Genomic DNA, 25,928 nt, shown 5'->3' on the forward strand with positions numbered 1-25,928 from the left:
GCAGATCCACCTTGGCTATCATGCGACCACATGTGAAACAAGGGAGAACCCAAAGGGACTTACATACTTGTGTTGTACCTTGTCCCCTTTTGTCCACAGCAAACACGGTGTATCATTTGTGAGCATCAAAATCACTGACACAGTCAGTAACCATCATCTGTGAAACTGGAGGCATCATCCCTGTGCATCCCTGTGTCTCCATCAGTCACTTGTTTGTCATTCAGGTGTTTTCAGGAGGACTGTGTGAGACTGGAGGAATCCAGACTTTCTGAGGAATCCAGAGTAGCTTCAGCTGACAGCAAGTCAGACAGGGCTGGTTCCTGTAGCACAACTCTGTGGTTCTCGTCCCAGTCACTGCTCCACACTCAGCACCCCTCACACCTGCAGTCCCTCTATTCAACATGCTGATCTGGGATCAGCCCATAAAGGTACACACAGTCCCTTTGCCTTTAAATGACCGAACAAGGGAATGAATGAGTCCCATGACTTGTGCACTACATGTCCATTGTGACGAGCGATCTTGTGATTATTGTTAGGAATGTACAGACTTCAAGATGGGGGATCGTAGCTACCCTCAATTATTTGTGTGAATATTTTGAGATATCATAGTTATATTGTAAAAATGAAGAGTAATTATACTAATCAAAAGTATTATCTGTACAGCATAGTTGAAATCTGAATTGAAAACTGGATGAGTACAAATGTTCTGCAAATGTGGACGTTCGCGCTAATGCACTTTCAAGTTGGTTGTATTTTTTTTTTCATTAAAAATTTTACTTAAAACATGACTAAAAAAAAATCCTGACAAACAGTAACATTGGTGAACATATATGCCCCTCCTGAGAGTAATAAGGAATTCTTTAAATGCTTGGATACAACTAGTTTAAAGAGAAATAAGAACTCTGTCACAAAACTGATTAAAAATACACGGGAGGATGGGTTTTTCTGATGTGGAGAGATTTGTACCCAGTAAGGAGGGACTTTACTCATTATTTAACAGCACACTCTGTGTACTCCAGAGTCAGCTATTTTTTCATGCAGAAAGAGACAAAATACAAGAATGTCAGATCAGCGTGGCAGATGTGTCTGACCATAGGGCCATTTATCTGAAGATCCACTCGAACTGTAGACGGAAAGAAACAATATGGTGACTGAATGTGAGGATATTAAACTAAATTATCTGTTGAACAAATTAGGATGAACATACAGACTTTTTGGAGGAAAATAATAATGAGGCGATGGAGTCAGCTATATTGTGGGATGCTTTAAAAGCAGTTATAAGAATAAAAATAAAAACGTTACGGGACCTAATTGAGACACTTGGAACAGAAACAAAGGAAAAGGAAATACTGATCCAAAAATACAACAAATGAACAAGGTGAGAAAGGAAATTAATAGTTTACTCCAATACGAAATGATAACAAAAGCAAGATGTTTAAAACATAATTATTATGAAAGCAGGGCCCAAAGCAATGGAATTGTTAGTTAGATGTTTACGGAAACAACAGGCAGAAAATACAGTCAATGAAATACACGACCCCAAAACAAACCAGCTTAAATAAGAACCAAAAGACATTGAAAATATTTCTGAGACTACTACAAGGAACTTTATACCCAGCCATCAGCTCCAGATCTCCTTGGACCCACCCTCAATAGGCAAAAAAATGAACAAATAACACCAACGATAACAATGGACAAAATTTAGAAAGCAATTGGGCACCGCAGTCTCGTTTGAGGGTGGGCGCTAAAGGGGTAAAATATGACGCATATGATGTAATTTCTCTACTTACGGGGGAAAAAAGCATTTTCTCTACACGCAAACAAAATGAAAATGCAAAGAAAAAGTGACTGCAATGGGAATGTGGACATGTGTTGCAGTTTGTTTATGACCTAAGCACAAACATGTCAAGGCGGTTTTGCAGGTGACAGAATGCAGCTACTCTGGTTAGCTGTGGGCTAACACTTACCAACATGACATCTCCCATTTCCCTCGTCTTCCCTTCTCCACTGGAAACCGAAAAAAAAACAAAAACACTTTTCACAACTGTTTTGGTGATTGCAGCCGAAAACAAAACAGTACAACATTTTTCCATGTGAAGTTATGCTGTGTATATATTACACCCCTTACCAAAAAATAGTACTGATAAGTATATAAAAAGTAAACTAGAAGTGTACTTGAAACATACTTGCATATACTACTTTTTGGTAAGGGACAACGGCAGTGGCAGTCCCCATAAGTGGTCAAATCCCGCGATATCATTCAGGGTTCGAACGACACTGCGCTGCCCTATACATAAACTAAAATCAACTAAGACACCTGGAAGTGATTGTTTTCCTTCCAAGTGGTACAAGACGTTTGGTGAAGAACTGATACCACCATTACACACTACTTTTAATTGGATTATGACAAAAAATAACACCCCCACCCCACAGAAGGAAGCAATAATTACTGTACTCCCCAAACTATTAAGAGACAAAGAATATTGTCAACGCTATAGACCCATTTCAGTATTAAATGTTGATTACAAAATATGCACCTCAATTATCACAAATAGGCTGTAGACATGTATAGCAGAATTGATAGATGAGAATCAAAGTGGGTTTGTTAGGGATAGACAAATGCAAGATAACATTAGAACATTGCATATCAGATATAAAATACAGAAATATAATATACCAGTGGCTTTGATCATCTTAGATGCAGAAAAGGCATTTGATAGTCAATTGGGAATTTCTATATTTAACTTTGGAAAGATTTGAATGCAATACTAAATCAATTCCATGCATTAGATACATCTGTAGCAAAGCCACAGCTATAGTAAAAGTCAATGGCTCTGTCTGAAAGATTCCTTTTACAGAGAGGAACCAGACAAGGATTCTACCTTAGTCCCACATTGCTTGCCCTATACACTGAGCCACTGGCCCAAATGATCAGATAAGACACCTCAAGATCAGGAATAGAAATTAATAAACAAAAGCATATAATAAATCTTTTTGCAGATGATATGAACAGGCTATAAAGTAAATCTACATAAAACTCCATCTCTCATGCTCTGTTCACCAAACCAACAATTTAAAATTGGGAGAAAAAAAAACTGGGATGCAAAATCAATAAAATATTTGAGTATAAACATAATTAAAGACCTTTCCAAACTATATAAAAGTAAATATGAATGTACTGACAAAAACACAAGACACTGACAGATAGTTTACTTATCCATTTTGATTAAATGACAATATAAATGTGGTAAAAATGAACATCCTGCCACGTCTGTTATATGTGTTTTTATTTCTGCCTATACACATAACAAAAGATAAATTCTCTAAATGGGATAAGTGCATATCAGGATTCATATGGGAAGGTAAATGACCTAGAATACGCGATAATATACTACAGTTATCTAAAGACAAAGGGGGAATGGCACTCCCGAATGTAAAAGAGTATTTTCATGCTGCGCAATTACGACAGCTAACCTACTGGTGAACGAAGGTTATGTAGCTCAATGGAAAGATATTGAACTTTCTACATTCAAAGACTAAATTCAAACGTACCGGAAAAAGGGAGCCCCCCTTACATAAAAGAGGAGCATAATCCTAACCCATTGACATCCTTTACATTAGATATATGGTATTATATTATGACAAGTAAAAATATTATTACAACTAAAAATACAAAAATAAATTGATCTACTTAAATGGACTGCTTGTGATGACAAATTCATGCCAAGAAAATTTGATGATAGATTTAAATGTTGGACCAAAAAAGGAATTACAGTGATATACACAACGATCAATAAGGGTGAAATGAAAAGCTTTCAAGAACAAAAAATATATATCATCAGGACTTATTCAGATATTTAAAGGCATACAGGTTAGGTGAATTGGAAACTTTATAATTCAGGTCTCCCTTGCAAAAGAGATCTCGATCTCAGTGGAACTAACCTGGTTAAATAAAGGTTAAATTAAATTTAAAAACTTACAAGTGAGGGACTATTACATCAAAAAGATTAAAAAGAATGAGCATAAAATAAACCATGTTATAAAGTTACTTGTACAAGCTTGGAGTACGATTATACTGAAAGCTGTCAGTTTTATATTCTTAATACACTCTAGAACATTATATTTTAAAGCCGAATGGGAAAGGGAGCCTAGTCAGGAGGTTCCAGAGGGAATGTGGTACGATATGTGGAAATCACATCACACTACAGCACAATCATTAAACTGGAGAGAATTTAATTGGAAGAATCTAATTAGATATTTTGGAATCGTTATGATCACACAAATAATGTGGTATAGTTTTCAACATGATTGGAACATTTTTTTTTAATTTTGACCCCTGTGTAATTCTTTAATGACCCCTGTAGCTCATTAGAAGTCATCTCCAGGATGGCTCCATATCTGAAAATAAATATTAGTTCATTTAGAATATGTGTGCCAAATTCTATGCTTTTATCACAAAATTAACAATTGTTTTGCTGTGCCACCCCACTATAAAGACTGATGCTCTGAGTTACACACAATGGTTGCTAATCATAGAGAACATACTTGTGATGGAGAACTTTACATATGAGCTGAAAAGGAAGGAAGAACTTTTCATAAAAATCTGAGGAAAATGGTTGACATATAAGCAAAGACATAATCAATACGGTTGCCCACCACGGACTGTTCTTCTTTTTATTTATTTGTATTTTGATTTTGTTTTGTCTTTTTTCCTTTGTGCTCCACAGTTTTGGGGAGGTTGTTTTTTGTGCATAACTGAAAAACTAAATGGAAAAAAAACAAAAACAAAACAAAACAAACTGATCCAAGCACGTTTGTCGCCATGGATCAGTTATTACAGTATTTCTTAAATCAGCATATGTGGGAGTTCCTCTGATGTGCAGGCTGTAAGGAGAAATGGACTTCATTCATTAACTGCTCCTCCATGCAAATTACTAAACTGATATTGAAGATAGAATGACATGTTTGATGTTTATCTGTGATGTTCTTTATCAGTCAGCAATTGGATGGTTATTTGAATGATGGGGTTTTAATGTGGTTTTTTTTCACTTTTGACTGTGGTAGAAACACTTAAAGGGGTCATATTATGAAAAATCTGTTTTGATCTTCCTGAAATGGCTCATTTTAGACTTTTGTGGCAAACATCACAGAAGTCCACATCTGAGGTTTTGCATAATCTGGAAGACACTCCCACTGAGGGAACGTGTGCTCATTATGACTCCCACACAGTCTGTGGGAGTAAAGCTATGTTCACATTATTGCGGACAACCTGTTTTGTGTGCGTCTCCTTGAATATTGCATCATTATTTCACAGAAGAATGCAATGCCACTATAATGAATATTCAAATTTGTTGGAACACTGCACATGCAGATGTGTTGAACTTTGCCCTCACACCCAATGAATGTACAGCAGACAAGAGGCTCATGATAATAACGTTCCTGAATTGTTGGTGACAGTTTACGTTCTTGTTGAGACTCAAGTTAAAACAAAGTCAAGTCGGCGGCCATGGGCTGGTGCTGCCACATCCACAACACCACGGAACCACCCCAAGTCTTGGATGGCAACCACCCAGGCAGATAACTGGTCCATTCCCACATCTCTAAAATAACCATCTATCTGCCACAGCCAGGTGAAACATGGGGTCCCCTTGGCCTTCTCCAGCTACTGGGGTCCTCAACACTCAGGCACCTTCATGTTGGATCCAGCATAGAGAACCGGATCACATGGCCAAAATGTCGTAGCTGATTCTTCCTCACAATGCAAGTGATGCTCCTTGTCCTCTCTCAGCAACCGCTTGTTTGATACAAAGTCATTCCAGTGGTCCACAAGGATTCTTTGAGGACATTTAGTACCAAAGACATCCACTCGTCACCTTAAGCCACTGGTTAGCGTCCAAATCTCACAACCGTACAGCTGAACAGGCAGCATCCAGACCCTAAAGACTTGGACCTTTGCTCACCTGCAAAGATATTGGCAGCACCAAACACCTCTATCGAGCAACTTCGTGAGTCCATGAGCTCTTCCCAGGGGCCTCTTGATCTCAAAGGCTGAGGACCCAGAGACATGTATGTCACTGCCGAAATAAGTGAATGTCTCTACAAGTTCAACTCCTTCACCACATATAGATACACTTCTGGTGGCTGAGTCCAGGAAGTCATTAAAAGCCTGAGTAGTCTTCATATGGAACAATCTCAAACCCAGATGCTCATTCAGCTTCACAAGTGCTGCAATCAGAGCATCCATTGACTCTGCAAAGATCACAGCATCGTCTGCGAAGTCAAGGTCAGTAAACCTTTCCTCACCAACAAAAGCACCCAAGTCACTGGTTTTCACAACCCTACCCAACACTCAGTCGTTGCTAGCATTGAATAGTGTAGGAGGCAGAACACAGCACTGGTTAACATTAGTTTTCACTAGGAAAAACACAAGAGTCTCTGCCTCCACTCCTCACAGCACTCACAGTATCTCTGTATAGGCTGGCTATGATGTCCAGTAGCTTCTTGGGGATCCCACGAATTCTCAGGCTGTCCCAGAGAGCAGTCCGTACAGACAAGTTAAAACAAACAAAAACCTCACTGGTCTGCATGGAGTACTGTCACCGGTCCAGTTCATTATTAATAGTTTGAAGTCTGAAATGAGACTTTGTATAGAGTTATGTTAATAACACGGCTGATGATATTATTGTTTACTGATAGCTGCAAAACAGAAAAAAGAGCACAACACCATAATGTGAACACCTCAAGACAGTAATGAAGAGAGAGGGTTTCGGAAAAACAGAATCTTCTTTACTTTTAAAGGGACAGACAAGCAACTGGCCATTTCAGAGTCCTGATTTTTTTACCACTACATCACCTCAGTACCGGCAGAATGTTTTTAGCTACAAACTCTTCATGTGTGTTTTAATGACACTTGGTAACCTGCATTATCTTGCTGAATGAATCCATAACATGACCCCTTTAATTGCTTATTATGGTTTTTGTTTACCCACATTGTTTCATTCTCAGCAATCATACATACGTTCTCACATGGTGCACATCAACACGTGGTGATAAGCATGTACATAGAGTAAACTGTCTCAGGCCGAATGTGCTTGGAATCATATCAAGGCTGTAATGTAAGAATGAGCACACTTGGAACGGACACTTTTGCAGAAATGTGTTTTGATTTCACTTTAATGACGTGTCATTGTACTTTATCATCATGCACAGTGACAATGTTTGCAGAACAGGAATTGTACAAATTTTGTGTGATTCCTTTCTCAGTGATCAAATTAAGGTTCACTGGAGATTTACTTTAATATATATTGTTTTGAAATGATTTTATATTTGAAGATACATGCTATATTTTGAATAATATTGGAGAGCTCATCGTGCATTTAATATATTTCCAAATGAGGTGACCTCAGTACCTGACGATGACTTGCTTACTGAAGTTGCCCCGCTGAGGGGTTATGCTGTAGCAATACTGCAGAGGCGTGCAGATTTAATGGCTGTTCTTGCTCCAAACTGAACAGTTGTCTGCCTCGTGCAGAAAGGGAATAAAATCACCAAAGTGTATTAGAGAGTGTACGATAGGATCACTTTTTATTATTAACAAAACTCATTTGCATTTCTAATTTCAGGAGGTTGTGTTGTAAAACCTGCTTATGTCATCTCATTTAAATAATGCACTGTTGTGTGATTATTGTGATTTTCCCTTTGATTTCTACATTTTCATGAGTGCTGTTATTCTTATGATGGTGTACCTATGGTTTGTGTGCACAGTGAGACAGATTTGTGCTCACAGGTCTTTCTCAATATGTGCTGCTGAGTTTTAAGGCAGAGTATTGAAGACGGGAAAATTCTAACTTGCCTTGTTTAAGTAAACCGGGCTTCTCCTTGGGCTCGTGGCTTGGTGTGATGCTGGTGGTGTTAATATTGTGTGTACTGACAAAAACCATGAGACACATCACTACCGTGGCCTGGTACAAGAGGCCATGATAATTGTCCTGCCTTTCCTCACATACACAGTAGTGTATGTAGGGGTAACTAGATTCAGCTGACATTTTGCTTTCATTTCATTTTATTTTTTTAATTGTGTATATTTTCTCTTAATTTATGCTGATATAACATTGTCTTTAAGCAACAAAAGCGTAATGGAAAATCATGATAATAAAGTTGTTAACACTGGGTATGTCTGCTTTATTTTACCTCTGCAGCTCGAATGTGGATGGATTTGTTTGATTTGACAGTAAAGCATTTAACTACAATGAAACTCCTCCTTATTTGTTACCTCCTTTTAAAGCAACGGATTGTGACTATTTCAGAACTGAGACATGCATGTCATATTATTTGTAAGTAAAGCTTTTTTTTTAAAGCCACAAGTGCATCCCCAAAACACTAAATAATGTTTATAACAATGTGGACCTGTGGGTGTAGACAAAATTTGGTACACAATATATTGTTACTGTACAAACAATTCCATAAAGTTAATTTGTGTGTGTGTGTGTGGGGGGGGTTATAGGAGTCAACCTCTCAGTTCATGATATCATTGAAAGCACCACTTCTTATGGTAAGCTTCACACAATGGAAGCACACCATGTGGAGATGATGCATCAAGGAAAATAAACCTGGTCAGACGTCAAGGAAATATAATTAAGACATTTATACGTAACTGATGCTTCATACTCTGATTTTGACATTTTAAGCAAACTTCTACTAATCCGCTTTATATATTTCAGTAAAACGTCATATGATGGTAGCTCACCATATGAAGATGTGCGTGAAGGAAAGTAATTCTGATCCCATGTCTTCAAGGGGAGATCGGATTGGAAGATTGGAATTTTTGACCGCTTTGATAATCCAGGTATTTCATAACAAAAGATTTACTGCTTCCATTATATAATACATGCAAACTTCTAGTATAATTTTGTGAGTGTGTTCCCAGATATCTAGTTGTTAGAACTCTTTGATATGTTGGCTCATCCTGATTCTTTTATGGAGCTTTACAACTTGTAGGGTTTTAGGACATAATGCTGTATGGAATATTTGTTAATCAAGACAAATGAGAAATTGTCTTAAATGTGACAGTTCTTGTTCAAGATGGACACTAGTTTGTTCAGCTAAATTTAACATTAGATACATGTCATTCATCATAGCAAAAAAAAATCTCTGGGTGACCTTCAATCTTACACTGTCTTTTGACCTACAGTAGTGTTCAGAATGATAGTAGTGCTATGTGACTAAAAAGATTAATCCAGATTTTAAGTATATTTCTTATTGTTACATGGGAAATAAGCAGTGTTGCCACAGTTACTTTGAAAAAGTAATCATTTACTGATTACTGATTACTCCTTGAAAAAGTAACTTAGTTACTTTACTGATTACTCAATTGTAAAAGTAACTAAGTTAGATTACTAGTTACTTTTTTAGTTACTTTCCACAGCTACCGACAACAACTCACTTTATAGTCACCCTTTCTTGACTTCAATGAAAATAAATACTTGTTTTATAAAAAGTAAAATAAAGACCTCTTTCTTGACCTCATATTTAACTGTTGACAGCACTGTAACAGTAAAACTTGCAATTTCAAACCTACATTGTTTAGAAATGTAACTATTCTAACTAAACATTTTACTTGTCGAAATTATTATTTTTTAAGCAATATTAGTAGTTGTAGTAAAAAACGGCTTCAAAACTGGACCTTTAATCTAGGGGTGTTGTGGGGGAGGGGGCACATCCTTGCCCCACGCCCCCATTCCATCTGGATTCGCCCCTGCTTTGGCGTTTGAGCACAAAGAATGGATAACATTTATTTATGCAGAAAACAGGACCAGATTTACAGGTAAGAAAGTTTTATTGTGTTTTCACATCATATGGTCCTCAGAAAGAGAGTTTAGGTGCATTTGAGTGGAAAATAGTGTTAGTTGTTGACGCGTCGCCGAGGATCAGCTGTTTTTAACGAGACGATACGGAGCAGCTCAGCTCAGAATTCTAAATAAAGGAGGAAAAAAGTATAAAAATGTCTTTGTAAAGCTCAGTGCAGGTGTGCTGATCACCGAGCTTTAAGAGGTGAGGACGAGTCGAGCAGCTGCAAAAAACCGTGGATGAAAAGCTCACAGCTCGCTTAAAGTGTGCAGTTCAGTCGAACCCCGACCTCCTGCCCACAGACCAAGTTTAATGCTGCTATCGACCCACAATGAAAAATAATAGTAACGCACAGTGACATGAAGTAACTAATCTGATTACTGATTTGGAAAGATTAACGCGTTAGATTACTCGTTACTAAAAAAAAGTGGTCAGATTAGAGTAACGCGTTACCGGCATCACTGGAAATAAGGGTACCAGTAGATTGTCACAAATCCAACAAGACCAAGCATTCATGATAGGCACAATTTTTTTTTTTTTTTTTTTTTTTGCTTCCTTGCACTCGGCCAACACGCATTTTTTCTTTCTCCCTCTCTCCTTATCTTTCCTGCTTCTGTAGCGTGTTGTCTGTGAGGCTGCCAGCTTTGCTCTTCTGGAAAACAGCAAAAATGGATCTGTTAAAGTGGTCTCTGAACACAATTGACACTATTTTCTACAAGACACTCAGGGGCGGAGGACCCAACCTGTCCTGCTGGGACGCATGTGATAGGCTACGTGATGGACAGTTGGAGGAAATGGCAGGTCATGTGCCTTTACACGCTGTCTGTGGAGGACGTAGAAGATGTGTATATATTTGGCTCGGTGGTGACCGGCTTTCTGCTGTGTGGAGCGGGCATAGCGCTGGTTTACCAGAAAATTAAGAAGGTGGAAGTGGCAATAATTGGCCCGTCCAGGCTGCCCCACATGATTGATTCGATTGGAAGGCCATTGTCAGCTCAGTCGGCCGGTGTTAACCACACGTTGGAAACCATCTCTGGGAGGATGGCTGTGACAGGCCAGACGGCACCAAGTGATCGGACACAAATGCAGGATTCAGGTCTCAGCTTCACAGAGTTCAATGTCAGGACTTGAGTGAGTCGGTACACAAAAAGACAGTCCAAAAATATCAACAGTAATCGAAGCATTTGGCAGAGACAGAATCCAGAAACAGGCACAGACAGGTCGATACATGATAAAGCAAAAACAGGACTGTGAAAACTCTGAAGACAAACGCTCGAATGAGGCACAAGGCACAACAATCTCGCAAGTGAGAGAGGAAACAGGTTTGACTAATAAAGGGGATGTGATCAGGGTAAATGCATCGTAGGTGTGAGAGGAAAGATCCAGAAAGAGGCGTGGCCACTGGAAGGGCAGACAGGAGGGAAACGCCCAACACCAAACAACACAAAAGAAATCCAGCCACCAAAACCCCAGTGCAAAACTAAATGCAAACCCAAAGCAATAAACAATAACCCCCCCACAGACCCAATCATGACAGGCTGCACTGGAAAACCGCTTTGATCGTCAGTAATGACCACATCTCCTCGCCTATATTCAGATGTATTGAAAGCCACTCTGTTTCAGACTGTGGAATCTTTCAGGCGTCTGCTAATCTGGATATTCATTTGGCTTCCCAAAACACAGCTGCACTTCAAGGCCGCTGTGATAAAACCTCCGGAAGAAGAACAACACTTAAGCCTCACACCCTGGTCTCTCCAGCTCTGACGTTGACTGTGGACAGTGGACTGTTCAGGGCTGGGCCCCTTTTCCCTCCAGGATGGACAAACAAGGCCGTTGATGGCGCCTAAAGCCTGCCTCCGGAGTGTTCTGTCTGATAACTGGACTTTTCAAATCTCGGTCGTCGTCTCGTCGTCTCTCGTCTGTGTGTGATCATTGTTTTTTTTTGTGCTGATGGGTTTTTTTTTCCTGCATTGCTGCTGTGTGGTTTAACGCAGCAGCTATGAAGGTTTTTCTCTCCCTAGTTTTACCTTGTGTGTGCTTTTTATATGTGTTCATGTACCGGGCCGGCTTATGTGTGTTGTGTGTTATGTGTGTGTCGTCTGTTGTCATGAGGCCGGTCATGGTTTGCTCAGCCCTGCTGTTGACCTAGGCAGGGATGTACATCTGGAGCTGGTCCCCGGGTGCCTAAAGGCGACCTCTGCTCCTAACTGGCAATTAGGATGGGTTAAATGCAGTAGACACCGTTCATTGTGCAGGGAACATGTTCCTTTGTGCATATGACAATAAAATTCTTTTGAATCCTTGAATCCTTTGAATCCTTAAGGCTATGAAATTGGGCTATTAGTAAAAAAAAAAAAAAAAAAACGTAGAAAAGGGGGTGTTCACAATAATAGTCTGCGGCCCTTGGACCCAAAAAGAACAATTTTACTCTCATCAGTCCACAAAATATTCCTCCATTTCTCTTTAGGCCAGTTGATGTGTTCTTTGGCAAATTGTAACCTCTTCTGCACGTCTTTTATTTAACAGTGGGACTCTGCAGGAGATTCTTGCAAATAAATTAGCTTCACACAGGTGTCTTCTAACTGTCACAGCACTTACAGGTAACTCAGGCTGTCTTTGATCATCCTGGAGCTGATCATTGGGTGAGCCTTTGCCATTCTGGTTATTCTTCCGTTTTCTTCCACGTGTCTCTGTTTTTTTTGTCCATTTTAAAGCATTGGAGATCATTGTAGATGAACAGCCTATAATTTTTTGCACCTGCGTATAAGTTTTCCCCTCTCCAATCAACTTTTTAATCAAACTACGCTGTTCTTCTGAACAATGTCTTGAACGTCCCATTTTCCTCAGGCTTTCAAAGAGAAAAGCATGTTCAACAGGTGCTGGCTTCATCCTTAAATAGGGGACACCTGATTCACACCTGTTTGTTCCACAAAATTGACGAACTCACTGACTGAATGCCACACTACTATTATTGTTGAACACCCCCTTTTCTATTTTTTTTTTACTAATAGCCCAATTTCATAGCCTAAGAATGTGCATATCACGAATGCTTGGTCTTGTTAGATTTGTGAAAATCTACTGAATCTACTGGTACCTTGTTTCCCATGTAACAATAAGAAATATACTCAAAACCTGGATTAATCTTTTTAGTCACATAGCACTACTATTATTCTGAACACTACTGTACACATAGAAATAACTAAGTATATTTTCATTCACCTCCATGTTTATTAAGTGCGTTTGTGGAGAAATCATGTTTTGCTTGCTTGCTCTGTATAATTTAATGGCCCCTTCACGACCTTGACCTACCTTTCAAGGTCACCAGTGGTCACAACTGTCAAATCCTTCGCCACAACGTAGCTTCACACCTATTGCTTGCAGAAACTTTATATTTGGTGGGTACATGCCTTGGAGGAGTACTTCCCATGGGTTCGAAGTCCAGTGACCTTGACCTACTTTTCAAGGTCACCAATGGTCACAACTGTCAAATCCTTTGCCGCAAAGTAGCCCGGCACCTATTGCTCACAGAAACTTCATATTTGGTGGGTACATGCCTTGGAGGAGTACTTTGCAATGGTTTGAAGGCCCTGTCAAATGCCCTGTCTGACGAAGGGCATTTGCCCGAAATGTTACATTTATCTTTTTGTTAAATAAAACTTTTTTCTGACTGGGAGCGCTGTGGCTGTTTGGTTTTTCACTGTGATATGCTGTTGATCCTGCACGCCTCTTCAGGTGTTTTGGATGTGCGTGTCTCCATTGCATTGTCTTCTGTCTTAGGACATCAATCAATCAATCAATTTTATTTATATAGCGCCAAATCACAACAAACAGTTGCCCCAAGGCGCTTTATATTGTAAGGCAAGGCCCCCAATGGTCAAAACAACCCCCTGTGAGCAAGCACTTGGCGACAGTGGGAAGGAAAAACTCCCTTTTAACAGGAAGAAACCTCCAGCAGAACCAGGCTCAGGGAGGGGCAGTCTTCTGCTGGGACTGGTTGGGGCTGAGGGAGAGAACCAGGAAAAAGACATGCTGTGGAGGGGAGCAAAGATCAATCACTAATGATTAAATGCAGAGTGGTGCATACAGAGCAAAAAGAGAAAGAAACACTCAGTGCATTATGGGAACCCCCCAGCAGTCTAAGTCTATAGCAGCATAACTAAGGGATGGTTCAGGGTCACCTGATCCAGCCCTAACTATAAGCTTTAGCAAAAAGGAAAGTTTTAAGCCTAATCTTAAAAGTAGAGAGGGTGTCTGTCTCCCTGATCCGAATTGGGAGCTGGTTCCACAGGAGAGGAGCCTGAAAGCTGAAGGCTCTGCCTCCCATTCTACTCTTACAAACCCTAGGAACTACAAGTAAGCCTGCAGTCTGAGAGCGAAGCGCTCTATTGGGGTGATATGGTACTACGAGGTCCCTAAGATAAGAAGGGACCTGATTATTCAAAACCTTATAAGTAAGAAGAAGAATTTTAAATTCTATTCTAGAATTAACAGGAAGCCAATGAAGAGAGGCCAATATGGGTGAGATATGCTCTCTCCTTCTAGTCCCTGTCAGTATTCTAGCTGCAGCATTTTGAATTAACTGAAGGCTTTTCAGGGAACTTTTAGGACAACCTGATAATAATGAATTACAATAGTCCAGCCTAGAGGAAATAAATGCATGAATTAGTTTTTCAGCATCACTCTGAGACAAGACCTTTCTAATTTTAGAGATATTGCGTAAATGCAAAAAAGCAGTCTTACATATTTGTTTAATATGCGCTTTGAAAGACATATCCTGGTCAAAAATGACTCCAAGATTTCTCACAGTATTACTAGAGGTCAGGGTAATGCCATCCAGAGTAAGGATCTGGTTAGACACCATGTTTCTAAGATTTGTGGGGCCAAGTACAATAACTTCAGTTTTATCTGAGTTTAAAAGCAGGAAATTAGAGGTCATCCATGTCCTTATGTCTGTAAGACAATCCTGCAGTTTAGCTAATTGGTGTGTGTCCTCTGGCTTCATGGATAGATAAAGCTGGGTATCATCTGCGTAACAATGAAAATTTAAGCAATGCCGTCTAATAATACTGCCTAAGGGAAGCATGTATAAAGTGAATAAAATTGGTCCTAGCACAGAACCTTGTGGAACTCCATAATTAACCTTAGTCTGTGAAGAAGATTCCCCATTTACATGAACAAATTGTAATCTATTAGATAAATATGATTCAAACCACCGCAGCGCAGTGCCTTTAATACCTATGGCATGCTCTAATCTCTGTAATAAAATTTTATGGTCAACAGTATCAAAAGCAGCACTGAGGTCTAACATGGCAGCAATGAAGGAGCACAGAGACATTCCCAGGATTCAGATGAATGTATTCATGCTGATTCCACATTTTACAGTAATGTTATACAGTACATAGTGCGTCCAATTTATTTTGAAGGCTCCAACTCTCACAGTGACATTCCTGCTGTCTGTCCTCAGGCCTCACTGAGTAGATTTGGAGTAGAGCTTGCTGTCAACCTGGACCACTGTGACCTCATCTTGATGCTCAGCTCAGTCAGTTGCCTTTGACCCATTTTGTCAACTTGTGTGCATGCCATGTGGCCAAAATCACCGGGGTATGTAAACGTTTGATCAGGGTCATTTAGGTAGTTTTTGTTATTATGATTTAAAGAGAGTAAACATAGTTGTTTGACAATAAATGGCTTCACACAATCTCTGAAAAATGGCGAAAAAAATCAAAAATTCTGCCAGGGTATGTTAACTTTCAGCACAAATGTCGAGAACAAGCATACTAATGTTGTACTGCATTTGAACTGGGGAATATTCGTATGATGGTCCTACTGCTGTGTGATTGTTTCCATGAATGGCATTCGAACTGGCATCCAAAATGGCAACTCGCCAGCATTCAGAGTAGTCTGACCACGTCAGCATGTCCCGATTCTGTTTGCTGGTGTTTACAGATGTGCTTTTGTAAAATATTCCATTTTTTTATTTGTAAAAACAGGCATTTTTACGCAGCCCTGGCAGTGTCATCACAACATGTTTTGCATGTGGAGAGAATGTGAGAATGTTCAGGTGATTTTTTTATTCATGTGAGAATTTTTTGGACTGAGTTTCAGGTTAATCGCACGTCCTGCATCGTGTAGTGTACATTGAGTAACAAGCTGCGTTTAACATCTCACGACCACCTCCTGATTGCTGATCGTATGGTCGAATGAAAATCAAATCTGTTTGATGTTATTCTGATCGGCCGTCGTGAGGGTTTCCTGCTGCTGAGGGGCAACAAGCATCCAACCGCTCGCCCTGTGCATGTGCAAACACCGCAGAGCTGTCTTATAATGTTTTTTTTTTTTTGTCGTTTTGTTTTTAAACTTTGATGTTTCCTATCGAGAGTTTTTGTAAATTAAGTTTAAAAAAACTTAACTTGTGATTAAAAATATACAGTGTCTGTTCATCTTCAGGACGAATACTGCCATGAACACTACTGGCCAGTAGATGGCAGTAGAAGCCTTGAAATCTTTCCTAAACAAAATTCCAGATAATCCATGTCTGCTGCGACATTTAAGATGTGTGGAATTTAACAAACGCAAATACAATAACGTCTATAAACCCAGAGAATATATTCACGAGAGTTTTAGGCACTAGAGTCTAATGCTGTTGTCTGTGGAGCCTGAACAGAGTGTCTGAAATGCATTTGTCCTGTCGTGAACTACCCATAATGCACTGCTTGGCACAGGATGTCCACACTAAAACCTTAAAAATTAGCACATTACTTTAAAACTAAAACATATATCTGTTATTTTCACTTTATAAAACTTTAGACATGACAACCATTTTAAATAAAAAAAAAAAAAAAAATTTGAACCATAAGTTAAAAATGTATGCCTCTGGATGACTTGGGTGATATTGCCAGCATGTCAGTATGGTATTAAAGGAAATGACTTTTCTTTTTTCTTCTTAAAAACCAGTTTTTCTTTTGCCTGCAGAGGATAGTGTTCTTCATAGAACCAGCTGTTTTCTGTTTGCAGAGGATGAAACCATACATATGTCAGGAAACTTTTATCAGGTAGGTGCTCAACTGATTTTCAATTTTAGAAGTGTTTGCTGCTGTTCAGCTTTGTTTACTATGTTATCTGTCTAAAAGTTATCGGACAAAAATTCATTGGAATATAGTTAGTCCAATAATGGTTTTTAAAGTTATCTAAAAAAAAAAATCCGATAATGAAAACGTTATCTTCGATAATTATCTGTTATTGGATTATCAGAACTGTGCTCACCACTGCGTATAATTAATCATGGTGGGGCACCATAGCCAAAAATGCCAGGGCCATTTTTTTTTGGTCCCAGTCCAGCCCTGACACACTTTCAGATTTTCAGATCTCTCCAGAGATGTCCAATCAGATTCAGGTCTGGGCTCTGACTGGGCCACTCAAGGACATTCACAGAGTTGTCCTGAAGGAACTCCTTTGATATCTTGGCTGTGTGCTTAGGGTCATTGCCCTGCTGAAAGATGAACCGTTGCCCCAGTCTGAGGTCAAGAGCGCTCTGGAGCAGTTTTTCATCCAGGATGTCTCTGTACATTGCTGCATTCATCTTTCCCTCAATCCTGACTTGTCTCCCAGTTCCTGCCACTGAAAAACATCCCCACAGCATGATGCTGCCACCACCATGCTTCGCTGTAAGGATGGTATTGGCTAGGTGATGAGCAGTGCCTAGTTTCTTCCAAACATGACGCCTGGCATTCACGCCAAAGAGTTCAATCGTCTCATCAAACCAGAGAATTTTTGTTTCACACACACACACAGTCATCGTATTAACCGGATATTCGCACTCACCGGACAAAAGCAGAAGTCCTGATGCTTTTGAATGGTTTTCCATGTAATAAACACTGTATATTCCGGATTTTGTATAACGGATTTTCACTCACATTGGACAAAACATCCTGTCCGATTGCAATGCATTTTCATTAAAAACTCCTCACATGTACTGGACAGAGCAGTCTGGACGTGCCTAGTAACAGAGGTATGAAATGAAGTTCAGCACTGACACTCACAGATTCGAAGAAAGCGGGCACCATATTTTCGTGATTAAAAGACCGGCCGTTTATTTTTTCAAAACGTGCTCAGACCCGGTGTCACCAACCGAACGGTCCCACTTAAAAATCAGCCCGCCCTCCCCTCACTGTGCATGGATCATTTCGGAGCGTCGGCAGCGATTCACCAATTATCACCTCATTTCTGCTTAAAACTGCACTCCAGTCATCTATCTCAGCGACAGATATCTGAAGCTTTGGTACAACAATCACTTCCACATAAATTCAGCATTATTTCATAATAAAAGGTGGAGAGAAGTGATCAGAGCACCACAGCAGCACGTCTGAGTCTGACATGCTGCTGTGCCTGCGTTATTTCAAAACGTCAGTAGTGATTTAGTGATTATCACCTCATGTCTGCTTAAAACTGACTTTAGAATGATTTAAGAGGTTTTAATTTGCCATCTAATGGTTAATAATTACATTATTCCCTTTGATTGATTTGGGTGTAGAGTCAGACACAGAGTCTGTCTCAGACACATTCACAGTGAAGGCAGGGCAGACCAATTTTTAGAGGGGGCCATTCGGTCGGCAACACGGCACCTAAACAAGGCAGGCCATAATTCAAGGCTGGTGATTATTCACAAAATGCTGCTTGCATTGTACTATGGTGTTATGTTTCACACATATCACTGGGAGAGACGAACCAAGGCGCTTTAGATCAGAGCCCTCTGTGTGGCTGTGAACCAGCACACCTGCCAAATGACAGAGACCACAAAGGGCTGATTTGTCACTTTTCTGGTTTCACTTCTTCCTCTCCCGTCATATTTTAAAAGTTTTTGCAGTATGCCCACTGATTTCATTTGATCATGGAAATACATTTGGCAGAAAATATCCATTCAAGATTCAAGATTGAAATAACTTTATTGATCCCTAAAATGCAATTCATCTTCACACCCAATTACCTCAAACAAAAATACAGTAATTAATCCACAATTATTACTAGCTGAACGTAATAATGGCACACATCAGAATTAAAACAACTGCACATATACATTTGATTTGTTTATGTACTCTAAGCTTTGAAACAGTCCGTGAACTGAACTGAGGCAATGAGTGTGTGGGGGCTGCAGCATTTCCAATTTGTGTTTAAGTTCAAGAGTTAACACAGTCTGAGATGGTACTGCCTTGCACTCCTCGTTAATCATGGTGGTGACAGGTGTGGGGTTGTGGTTTTGGTAGCAGCCACTTGCCAATTTCCCGGTAGGTCAGGGCAGCACCTAATCCAAGCAGCAAAAACCCTCCTGCCCTCAATGTCTTCCACGGAGAGTGGTGCCAAGCACGCCACATGCCACTTCTCCTAGGCGTTGAGAACATAGCCTGCAGGATACGTTCCATCTGGGCACGGGGGGTCCCCCAGCCCTGATTTCCTTGTTGAAAAGATGGTGTCAACAGCGCTGAGAGACCAACTGAGCAATTCCATGGTTATTCCAAATATAGTTCAAAGAATTCACAGTCTGGTAAAGTTGGGACTTTTGAAGGTTGGGGCAAAGATAGAGAAACACAAAGAGAGGAGAGAGGAGGAGATGTGACCACCCTCGCCGGAGTCCCAACCAAAGAAGAATATGACCAACTTTACAACACAGAGCCAGAAAAAGTCGCTCAAATGACCCGAAATTCATGGAGGAAATTGTACCCCTTTCCTTTGGTTTGTGTCAGGAAGGGCATCCTGCGTGAAACTTATGCCAATTACCAATTACAAAACTTGTGCCAATTACAAAACCAGGAGCAGCCAGATGAACAACAACAGCTTACCGAATTGCTACTGTAATACATTTCATCCAGGGCAAAGGTTAAAACAAGATTTTCCATTTATATCAATCAGAAAGAGTAATTTAAGTCCAACATCTGCTCTGTAGTGTCAATGGTTATCTGAAGAGTGTATGAAACTGTTACCATGGCAATATTTAAAGCACAGCAGCAACATTTCCAGTTGAATGTTGTTTATAAAGCCCCAAATGACAACAAGTCATGTCATATGTTTGAAGGGCTGAATCCCAAAGTTTTGTGGGACACAGCCCTTAGAAGAATGCTGATTTAGGACACAGCCTGCAATTCCACCAAGACAGCAGATTGTGCTGGGAGTCAGAACTACTCATCCATTAGGACTGCAGTGTTGTACTCACATACAGTGAGATGATGTCTGTCTCACGTGCAACACGTGTCAGTGAGATGACGACCTGTAAATCTCATGTACAGTATGTACCAGTGATGTGTTCTGCAAGTCTGTGTCTTCGTGTCAAGTCCTTTCTGACAACCATTAAGATTAATCATTAACAGCTCTAGATGCTTGTGGCTGCATATTACCAAGCAGGTCACAATGACAAATGACCACTAAGGATTTTGTCATTGGGTTCACATTCCTTAGTGTGAAGAAGCCCAACTTTATGGCTTCAGGATATGAGTCATAAGCAGTGGCAGCTGGCCCATAGGGGGCGCTTGAGCGCTGCTCTCCCAGATGTGGAGGGGAAACATTATGAAATTAATTTTTTAAAAGTATTATCAATGTCAGTTAGACTTAACAGTATGTGCCTACATGTAATCTGAATTATTAAAACAACATTTCCACCAACTAACTCTCATTCAACAGTGCATTTCCACCCACAGAAGCACAGAATGTATAATTTTTCGTCTTGGGTGCTCACTCATCAACCCCTTGAAGTGCAGCGAAATGACCAATTGTGTATGTTGCTAAGGAAAAATAATAAATATTTGGCCAATCAGCATTGCCAAATTTAATGGCTTGGGTCACCCCTGGATTTATTAAAGTGCTGCTGTTTTTGGCGGAAACAAAAACCCCACAGACGTTTGGGTTATATTTATTTTTTGTCTCCGTGTGTTTTGCTGGAGTAAGTTAAACTCTGGGACGTTACAATTGCTGCACCTCCTGCACGTTTTCAGCTGCGGATTCACCTTTGGATCGCACTTCAGCTCAGGTGAGCCAACAAGCTGTTAGGATTTATTCCCGAATGTTCTTCCTGGTGTGGAAATGAGGATGAACATTTAAGATAAAACAAATGAGTGATGTATGTTTGTCTGTTTTAGGGGGTCAAAGCTGGGCCAGTTATAACTGTTAGGGGAGGCCGGGGCTGTTTGTAACAGTGCTCAAAGCTGCAGCCTCATAAAATATAAGACCAGTTTCAACTTGATTTCAGTTTACACATCATGCGGCTCAGCCCACAGAAGTGAAATATTCTTTGAAGTATTCCACAGTCTAAAACGAATGATTTGCTCAGCTTAAAAAAAAACCCAAAACAACCTAAAATAGCAATTTGCATGTTTTTTTAAAGGAATTCTAACTCAGCCACTACTTAGTACACACAAAACTCTTATAGTCAGACTATCTCAAAATTATTAAAAATTATTTAATTAATTTGCTTTGTCCTCTTCACTGTTAATTAATTTTAACCAATTTAATTGGAAGGTTTTGGTGTTGTTAGCCAAATTATTTAAGTTATTTGTGCTTCTTTATTTTGCCTCCATTCCACTCAGTAATGTTCATGCAAATTAATACCTCAATTTTGTGAAGATTAAAAATATTTTTAAACTTTTTTCACTGAAGTCCGAATACATTACACGTTTCAGTTCAGGTTTTACAGTCAAACTGTTTATTTTAAAACTACTGTCAACCTATGTCCAACTGTTTTAATTTTGCCATTCTCTCTCTCCATACAATCACTCAATCCCACACTCACCTTAGAAACCCCCCCCCCCCCCCCCCCCCCCCACACACACACACACACACACACACACACACACACACACACACACACACTCCCTCTCTCACTCTCTCTCTCATATAATTAAAGTGCCACATGATGGTACATTAGCAATAATTTTTTTTTAATGTTCCATGGCCACCCAAGGTTTGATGCTGTGCTTGGTGACAAGGTGTATAAAATCCTTGGTGTAACACCTTTCATTAACTTGTATTGTGACCAAATCACAATGCAAGTCACCTGTCAATCACAGGTAGCAAATACTGACTGATTTCAGTCACAGCCCAGCCGGTAGCAACACCAAGTCTTCTAAATGCTGATATCATCCGATTTTGTAAGGTTTGCAACCAATAACAAGAACAGCTATGTTTTGGTTATTTTATACATAATTATTTTACCATTTCATATTCAGAGAAAATGATTAATGGTATCAAATGTGTGATCACTGTTATTTGTTCTTCACAAGATTTTGAAGCTACATTTTCAAAAAATTTTTTTTTTTTTTTTACAAATTTAGCTTTAATGTTTATAGCATTTTTTTTTTTTTTTTTTTTGCAAATATGCACTTAAAAATTTTGTGACAGTAAAACCACACTGTCAGTGTCTATAAAGCATATTCACTCCACAGAGGTCATCGGATTTATGATTTACAAATAATACACGATTTTCCTGTTGGTGTTCAACTTTTATAGTAAGTTGCTTCTCCACTTAGCAGGCATCCAGAGATCAAATATAAGTGCAAGTGGTGGCACTATTTCACCAAAAATAAAATAAATATGACCAAAATCTGAGTAATTAAAAACTAGAGCACCATGCTCGTAGAGCGCAAACCTCCACCAACACTAGTTTGTGATCATATCAGGAGTATGTATTTAGTTCATGCACTTGAATCAAAAATTTTTTTTGTGATGTCAGGTTTATTTTTCCTCAACTTTTTCAGTTCCTAAATTCTTTTTCAGATCATTTTCACAGAACATTGGTTATCTTTGCTGTGCACAATTTGTCACTGCTTTTTGCCAATTGGTTTCTGATTGATAACTGGAAGATAGACATTAAATTGGAACCTTCATCCAATTTTGGTGGTGTAGGTAAATCCATAAATGAAAAATGAGAGCGACTGAGGCACTTTTGATTGAGAAATAATGCAAAATGTACACCAAATGTGTTTTTCAATATTAAATTCAGATGTGCGCAAAATCCACGATCTGGATCAAACTTTGTCAGGTGATAGTACCAGTCTGCACCTGACTTTCAAATATGAGCATGATTGGGGCATGTTTGATATAGATATAATGTAAAATATGCATTAAATGGTCTTTTCAATCTTAAATTTAAATGGCCACAAAATCTGTAATTTGGATCAGATTTAGATCAAACTTCGTCTGTCGATAAAGGATACCATTCTAAATAATGCTCTCTAATATGAAAGAAATTTTATCTTTTTTGACAGTTATGAATTTTTGAAAATCCATTCAATGTTAAACATAGCCATTTTTTTCAATTTTCCAAGATTTTTCCTGACTTTGTCCTTTGACCTTGAAAACTGAATCAGCTCTTGCCTATCAGGATATGAATCTTAAGTAAAAATTTCATAACTATATATGAAGAATTGTGGGTTCCAGGCTGTTCACAAACAGACAAACAAACAAACAGGGGCGAAAATATAACCACCTCCAAATTCGATGGCAGATAAGTAAATATATTGATGCAGCTCTGCCTCAAATTAGTCACATCTTCCTTGATCCAATACCAACCTCTTTGGCATATTTTAGTTAATTTATAAAAAGGTTAAGTTTCGAGTAAACAAAATCCTGATGAGAAAATACAGTGGTCCCTCGCTATAACGTGGTTCACCTTTCGCAGCCTCGCAGTTTTGTGGATTTTTTTAGTCCAATTTTTGCATGCTTTTTGTTTTTTTATACAGCACATTGTGCTCTGCGTGTCTGTTTATAAGAATCTTCTCGCCCAGAAGAAAAAAAGAGCACCAACAACTACCCATAACTGTGTTCTTCACTCGGAAAAGACACCTGCACCAGGGGTGTCACTAAGTGGAAAAAGACGCGGCAGCGGAGCGGCGCCAGGACGAAGAGGCGCGATCAGAGGAACTGTGAAATACTGGTCAGTCACTATTAATAATTTCTTATGTGTCCAACCTCGTAGGTTGATCGTTACAATTAAATTCGTTAGTTCTAAAAGCCATCATAATTATTTATAGGAAAATGTTTTATTTTTATTTCTCAAACAAATGTTTGGGCCTGAAAACAGGTTGGTCTTATTTATCTGCTAAGGTTTGAACTTTGAGAGTGTTTACACAGGAGAGGAAAGTGAGAAAATGTTAATGCCTGTTTGAGAAAAGTGTATAAAGTGTGTAGTGAGGGGTTTTACAGCCTTAAAACATCTATAATAATTGTAAAAAATAACGCTGACTACTTCGCGGATTTCACCTATTGCGGGGACCACTGTATACACTATTTGTAGGTCAAGTTGGTTTATCTCAACTGCTCAGATGACAAAGTTTCACAATCACCATTTTTTATTCTGACTCATCCAGAGTTAGTTTTCAGTTTCAGCAAAACATCAGTGAACACAAACCATCTGTGGGATGTGAAGAACAACAACAAAAAAACATTATGTACGTTTGGAAACAAATACAACCCCTGGCAAAAATTATGGAATCACCGGCCTCGGAGGATGTTCATTCAGTTGTTTAATTTTGTAGAAAAAAAGCAGATCACAGACATGACACAAAACTAAAGTCATTTCAAATGGCAACTTTCTGGCTTTAAGAAACACTATAAGAAATCAAGAAAAAAAGATTGTGGCAGTCAGTAACAGTTACTTTTTTAGACCAAGCAGAGGAAAAAAATATGGACTCACTCAATTCTGAGGAATAAATTATGGAATCACCCTGTAAATTTTCATCCCCAAAACTAACACCTGCATCAAATCACATCTGCTTGTTAGTCTGCATCTAAAAAGGAGTGAACACACCTTGGAGAGCTGTTGCACCAAGTGGACTGACATGAATCATGGCTCCAACACGAGATGTCTCAATTGAAACAAAGGAGAGGATTATCAAACTCTTAAAAGAAGGTAAATCATCACGCAATGTTGCAAAAGATGTTGGTTGTTCACAGTCAGCTGTGTCTAAACTCTGGACCAAATACAAACACCATGGGAAGGTTGTTAAAGGCAAGCATACTGGTAAACCAAGGAAGATATCAAAGCGTCAAGACAGAAAACTTAAAGCAATATGTCTCAAAAATCAAAAATGCACAACAAAACAAATGAGGAACGAATGGGAGGAAACTGGAGTCAACGTCTGTGACCAAACTGTAAGAGACCGCCTAAAGGAAATGGGATTTACATACAGAAAAGCTAAACGAAAGCCATCATTAACACCTAAACAGAAAAAAACAAGGTTACAATGGGCTAAAGAAAAGCAATCGTGGACTGTGGATGACTGGATGAAAGTCATATTCAGTGATGAATCTCGAATCTGCATTGGGCAAGGTGATGATGCTGGAACTTTTGTTTGGTGCCGTTCCAATGAGATTTATAAAGATGACTGCCTGAAGAGAACATGTAAATTTCCACAGTCATTGATGATATGGGGCTGCATGTCAGGTAAAGGCACTGGGGAGATGGCTGTCATTACATCATCAATAAATGCACAAGTTTACGTTGATATTTTGGACACTTTTCTGAAGTTTGAGGATGATGAAATCATTTTTCAAGAAGATAATGCATCTTGCCATAGAGCAAAAACTGTGAAAACATTCCTTGCAAAAAGACACATAGGGTCAATTTCATGACATAGGGTCAATGTCAACGAGCAGATGTGATTTGATGCAGGTGTTAGTTTTGGGGATGGAAATTTACAGGGTGATTCCATAATTTATTCCTCAGAACTGAGTGAGTCCATATTTTTTTCCTCTGCTTGGTCTAAAAAAGTAACCGTTACTGACTGCCACAATCTTTTTTTCTTGATTTCTTATAGTGGTTCTTAAAGCCAGAAAGTTGCCATTTGAAATGACTTTAGTTTTGTGTCATGTCTGTGATCTGCTTTTTTTCTACAAAATTAAACAACAGAATGAACATCCTCCGAGGCCGGTGATTCCATAATTTCTGCCAGGAGTTGTATCAAGATGAGACTTGAGGGCTGGCTGTCATTCCGATTAAAAAAAAAAACAAAACAAAAAAAAAAAAAGACACTTTAGTAACTTCAGACTTAGAAAATCTTTCTACAAAAAGTGAATACCACTGTTGGTTTTTATCTTCTGTG

General features: G+C 39.1%; 1 long non-coding RNA gene across 1 annotated transcript; it reads left to right on the forward strand.

Moving 5' to 3' along the window:
* LOC117510557 lies at positions 1-24,359 on the forward strand. Its single transcript, XR_004560748.1, has 4 exons — positions 1-667; positions 2,814-2,824; positions 9,694-9,700; positions 24,347-24,359. It is a non-coding gene; the product is annotated as an uncharacterized LOC117510557 (long non-coding RNA).
* The last annotated feature ends 1,569 nt before the right edge of the window (positions 24,360-25,928 follow it).

Source organism: Thalassophryne amazonica, chromosome 5 (genome assembly GCF_902500255.1).
Source record: "Thalassophryne amazonica chromosome 5, fThaAma1.1, whole genome shotgun sequence".
NCBI classification, from domain to species: domain Eukaryota; kingdom Metazoa; phylum Chordata; class Actinopteri; order Batrachoidiformes; family Batrachoididae; genus Thalassophryne; species Thalassophryne amazonica.